This window comes from Falco rusticolus, chromosome 3 (assembly GCF_015220075.1).
Source record: "Falco rusticolus isolate bFalRus1 chromosome 3, bFalRus1.pri, whole genome shotgun sequence".
Classification (NCBI taxonomy): Eukaryota; Metazoa; Chordata; class Aves; order Falconiformes; family Falconidae; genus Falco; species Falco rusticolus.
The window spans coordinates 33,266,756-33,272,882 of NC_051189.1; positions in this window are offsets into that span (position 1 = coordinate 33,266,756).

The window sequence follows — 6,127 nt, forward strand, 5'->3', positions numbered from 1 at the left end:
TTTACAGTAAAACGGAATTATGTTTCAAGATAATGCATTTAGTATGTGGTTTCTCTCAGTACCACTTCCAAATGTCACGTTTGCAAGAGATATAAAAATATACAAGTTAGAGACTAGCATTTTTCTCTGCAGACCCTGTATTTAGCTAAAAACTTCCGTGGCTTGATCTCACTTGCCCTCAGAAAAAGCGTTTAATTGCTTGCAAAAAGAAAGACAGAAATAAGCAGTCTGAAAAACTTTTTTTTTTTTTTTTTAACATTGTAATCTTTATGTAAAGAGAGGTAGAGCAGAGGTAGTGAAGGAATGGTGGTAGACTGATGGGAAGCCAATTATGGGTCCTGTTTCTCAGTATTGGCTTTAAAGCTGTGGGGTTGCAATATTCTAATTTTGTTCCCTGGAAGAGGTACCTAAACCTTCAACCAATTGAGAGTAACTCTGACATACTGATCAGCCTCAGGAGAGTACCTCTGTACTTATGAGGATGTATTAATCATAGATATTCATAAATAACCACTCCAAGATCTTTCAGGGACCAGAAAATCACGTGTTTCATAAGGACATGTATTAAACATACTTCCTGTCTTCACTATGTATGCCTAAATCAAGTGTGATTCAGCTGAGCTTCCCAGCTGTGTTGGTGTGGGTACCTATTTTAGCTGTGTCCTGACTGCCCATCAGGATGAGATCTGAGTACAAATCATTCTCCAGTGTGCCTTTGGTTTTACTGGAGCAAACTCAACCACCAACACAGGAAAGAAGGAGCAATAAAGCTTCCAATAACCTGGCACCCAAGGGACCAGGACTGTAGGCTGGACTTGCAGAGCTCACCAGTTCAGCAGTTCAGACAAAAACAAAGAGGTTTAAATGATGCTTAGTTTTTAAGTCATCTTTTCTCTGAAAGAAAGTGATAAGAAAGAAAAAAAATGTAATTTTTGCTTCTATCTTTCACTGGTAATAAATAATCTTAGATAGTACTAAATATTTGAAAGTAGATGAAAAAGAAAACTGATAGAAGTAGTTGCAAAAAAATAAACAAGAAAGTGCAGGTTTTAAAATGAACATCAGAAGAAGAATCACCATGACTACTGATGAAACAAAGCCTTTGCTGATCTGGATGAGGGTCTGGGAAATTTTTCTTAGTAAACTCATCTTTTGGACAACATAGCTTTTGCAAGGATTGTGTCTTCCCCAAACATCTAGTGAATGCAAAATTAACAAACAAAAGGCATTGTCATTCCTCCTTACAATTGGGAAACTTAAGCATATGGAGATGTGCACTGGAAAAAACATTTATCTACTTTGTCACATAAGTGGCATCTGTACATTTTAGATCTCAGGAGTATGATTTCCGAAATAACTCTATTTAATGAAAGTACAATAATGAACAATTTTGTTTGTACTTCTAGTGGAAGACAACTTCATGAAGTTAGCTTCATAATGATGAATTAAACATTTTGAGGGAGGATTTGGAAAAGCTTAAAAGTAATGCTTTAAGAAGCTGCATTCCCACAATATAGATACTATGTCTCTATGTGCCTGTTTGAGTATTCTTACCTTAAAGTCAGGAGGGGGCTCCTTCCACACCTCCTCCAGATCCCAACTAGCCCATTCCCAACTCAGCTGGGTATTGGAGGTCAGCCAGGCAAGAGTTCTCTACTAACTCTTCTTCTGAAAATTGCTGGTTGTTTTATAGACCTTTGGTGTTACTGACTCATGTTTTTTCTGTGCTTTACGTCTGGAGTTGCCTGTTACAGCTGTGAATTGCAACGATCAGACCTGCCCTGCCCTTTAGATAAATGCCTTACCTCAGCCTTATTTTACAACAGACAGGAATCCCTGACATCTCAGCATGTTCACAAACAGCCAGATCTTAGGGAAATCAACCTCAAACTTTATTTTGATTTATTTGATGGGGGCAGGTGGATGCCCACCCCCAGCACAAAGTTAGAGGACAGCTAAAAATCAGATCAGCAACATCAGAACTGTATTGCTCACTAGTCAGAATACTTTTTCATTAATACAGGCAAGTGGGAAAGAGTTTGTAACTGAGTTGTCTTCATATTTTTGGTCATTTAGCAAATCAATGGAGAAGATGACAAATCAAACTTTTTTCTCTTCTACTGCAAAGTACGACTAAAGCTGAGTGTGGCTGGGGCTGGAGCGGCGCTTGTAGAAAAGACCTGTCGGTGATGCATTCAGTTTCAGTTTCTGTATGGTTTAAGCTCACCGACTTTGCAAGGCTTGGGCAGGACAGATGCAGATAAGAGCAATGGCTACAGTGGACACTGCCACCAGCAGTGATAATTTTAGAGAGATTTTTCATCACTTCTGTTGAAAGAAATATGCCACAGGAAAGGCAGCACAATTTTTGCAGATGGAATTTTGCCACAGCATTGGTGAGCTATCAGGCAGTTGATAATACAACCTCTTTGTATGGAACACTTGCAGAGTCAAAACTTCTGGAAGCAGCATTAAAATGTCCTTTCCTCTCTGATAATCAAACCCTTCCTTCTTGTTTCCCCTCATACATAAAGTAGCCAACAGCATAAAAATATGTGCACTAAGCTAGAATGTTTACCCTTAGCTTTGGCACTTTCAGAACATTTATATACTTGGATAGGAAGTCTGAATTTGTTTTTTTTTATTAGAATTAAAATTAAATCTCACTTTTCTTCTTCCTGCTATTGTGTTAAAGTTTTTACTACAAAGGAAGGTAAGGAGGCAATACAGCTCAGTACACTGGAAACCCTTTTGATCCTTCTGAGTGAAAAATTAAACTAGTCCCTTTTTTCCCCTGGAAAAAAAAATATGTATGTAAGCAGCAGTCCCATTGAAGCAATTGATTATTCAGTTTCTAGAGTTAAAGCACACAGGGCTTATCTCCAAAGCCATCAAAAAGGTATCTTTTTTTATTAAGAGTGCAAGTAGAAAGAGTATTATTTAGTGTCTGAAAATAGAAGCAGCTATTTTTTTTTTATTTTCAGTGTACACTAAACAAACAAAAAAAGATGACTTATGTGTGAGAAAACCTTCAGACTTTAAAACTTAAATAATATCCTGGATCAAAATAGGTTTCACTGTCAAATTTTTCAACTCTGAGTACCTGACATTAGGTTTCTAAAAGGCCTGTCTTGGCCATTAAATTTACATGTGATGATTTCCAGAAGCTGTTGAGCATTCATAAACTCCAGCAAATGCAGGGGAAGCTGTAAGTGATGACTGCCCTTGAGAATATCGACTAAGACATAGGATTTAGTAACTCCAGCTTAGTATACCTGGTCTGAATAAACATGGCTTTATCCCTGTTGTGGCCGTCAGCATCTGCACTGTGCTCAGTGTTGGACTCTGGATAGATAGTAGTCAGGGAAAATAAACATGCCAGAACTTGGCCCTTGAAAGGTCAGGCTGATGCTTCAGTCCAAGGAGATGTTGTTATAAACCATATACAGAGGTTTCTTTTTGCAAGCATAAGCCCCCTTGCTGCCAAGGCAGTCACATGCATGATCAAAAAAAAAAGTATTTCCTTTTGTTCTCCAGCTAATACGACATTTTTGCTAAAACCAAAAGTAGGACTTACAACTGGATCTACAGTTTTGCAGACATGCTGGCAGATAAATCACTGCAGAGAATTTTATTGTGTGGAAACAGATGAACTAAATATTTCTGTGCAACTGTTCAGTTTAATTTGCCAGGTTTCATGTATTATATCACTGTTTAAATTTCATTCTCAATACATTTATGCTATCTAAAGGCTCAGAGCAATTTTTTCACAGTATTGCATTTTTACAGGAGTTTTCCATGTGTCCTTGAACCTTGTATGATCTGAATCAGCTTACTCCTAACAAGTGTAAATAACGAATAATAAATCCTCACTGCAGAAAAGTTGAGCTGCTCATGGACTGTCATATATTCAGAGAGTTGTGTGAATTTCAGTTAACAGATCTCTCCTGTTTTGAATGCCTTATATAGTGTACATGGAAGTATAAAACTTCTGAGCTTGAAAGAGGTCTCCAGGAGATTTTCCATAGAGAAATGACCTCTTAGTTTAGTGAGAACTTTAATACTTCCCCTATCTTATGCAAGGAAACATATAGAAACGGTTCATTATAATATATTGTTCCAGTCCATCAGGCTATTTAACTAAACTTGCCTATTACAGCATTTCAAAGGAAATAATAAAATCTAAAGGAGATCCTTGGAAAATGAGATTGCCTTAAAGTCTGTCCAAATGTGGCTTCCAAGGATGCAAAAAGAGGAAGAGTACTCTCAATGAGTCACATTAATTACAGACGTAAGGAAGGTTTTGGCCACCAACATCAAAGAAAGAGAGAGATATAAAAGGAAAGAAAAACGTATTTCAGAAGCAAATACAGTATTTCAGAATGAGTGATTATTTTGCAATGATGCTGATGTTTTTGACTTGGAAACTGCATTAGGCATCAGCTTACTGGGATGTGAGCAACTAAAAGAACAAAGACAAAATCAGTGCCATTGCAGCAAACATGAGGCAGTACAACAGCTGGCTCTAAGTAACCTTGGTGAAGACAAAAATCATCTGTTCAAGAGAAACCTGAAAAAAAACCATTAGCATTCATTGCTGCAGGGAGGCCTGAGAAGCAGTTCTGCTGTAAACTATATCTAAACTGCATATTTATTCTATAAGCCACAAATTTACACTATATAGGCAAGTTTTTAAGCTATCCCAATACCACAGTTCTTTCAGGACCATGGTAAAACCTTAATTGTATATATGCTTTTCCACATGTTCAGAGCAGGCATAAAGGCCACCACTATAAGAGGTCCGGCGTACTGCCACTTTTTGACATCCTTCTCGATCTTAATCTGGCATTGTTAGGGAACAAGGGAAAAAAAAGACTCTAGACAGGCTGATGAAGTCAACGCCAAGTACCTGACTCATAACAAGGGCTTTCCAGTGAGAGCCTAAAGCAAAGCTCTCCTCAATATTAATGTCCCAAAGGTTTAGAACATGTATCAGCAGCATCCATGAGTAGGACCAAATTATGTTTCCACCATGGATTGATACAGAAATCATGAACTTCTGAATGCAAAATGTAACCTTCAAAGTCTTGCATTCAGGATCTGGCAATGATTCCGCATCAACTGAACATTAAACCTCCTTTTTATGAGGGCTTTACTCTGAAAATGCTCACCATGGCAGTCCTTCTCACACACACACTTCATCCTACTCCACATTCATTTATTTCCCCATCTTTGCTCAGCAGCAAGCAACCATTTTTTCCAGGGCAAAAAAGGAAACAAAAATTGGAGTTCTATATAGTGGTCAACATAATGGAAACCAAACAACTTCCTCACATTTGCTGAACCGATGTTTCTAACACACTAACCAATCTTGTCACTCCTCCCCTGACTGGGAAAGGTAAACACAGACTTGTTCTGGCCTGGCCCTCAAAGATCAGGCAACAAAACCCAAATTCTTCAGCTTTCTGCTTTTGACCCTGTGAGAAAAACTCTCAGGACTCCAGGATCAGCTTCTTAGCAGATCCCTAGGAAACAGAAACTAATATAATTTGTTGCTTTAGGATGCTGATTCCCTGCTGCCACATGGAGGAGTCCTAGCTATTATTCATGGTCTGAAAGGATCTGACAGCTTGAGAGTAGCTGGTAATGTGTCAATGAACCTATGCACACTCACTGCAGGGTGCTGATTGTAGCTTGGATGGTGGCTTGAACTTGACTAGTGTAGCAAAAATCAGCTTCGGCTGCATGGATATGCCAGATGTTTTCTCACTGCCTTTTCCACAGAGGAAGTTGAGAGGCCTCCTTTTTGATCATATCCTCCCCATGAGTAACGAGGATGACTGATCTTGATACTTCACTAGAAAACCTGATGTTTTTGTATAAATTTAACTCATTGAGATACTTTTCCCTTTCATCTCAAACGTGGTGACAGCTGCCTATGCATCCACCACCTTTAGACTAAATCACTATGTGTTGCTGACGGGGAGGAGAGGAGACTCCCCTTCCCAGGGGACATGCCAGTGTGAACATCGTACCATCAGCCTCTTCAATGATTTAAGGCTTCTGACATTGCTTTGCTGTTGTGCTCCCCAGTCTTCACTGATTATCTTTCACTTCCAAAGCACAC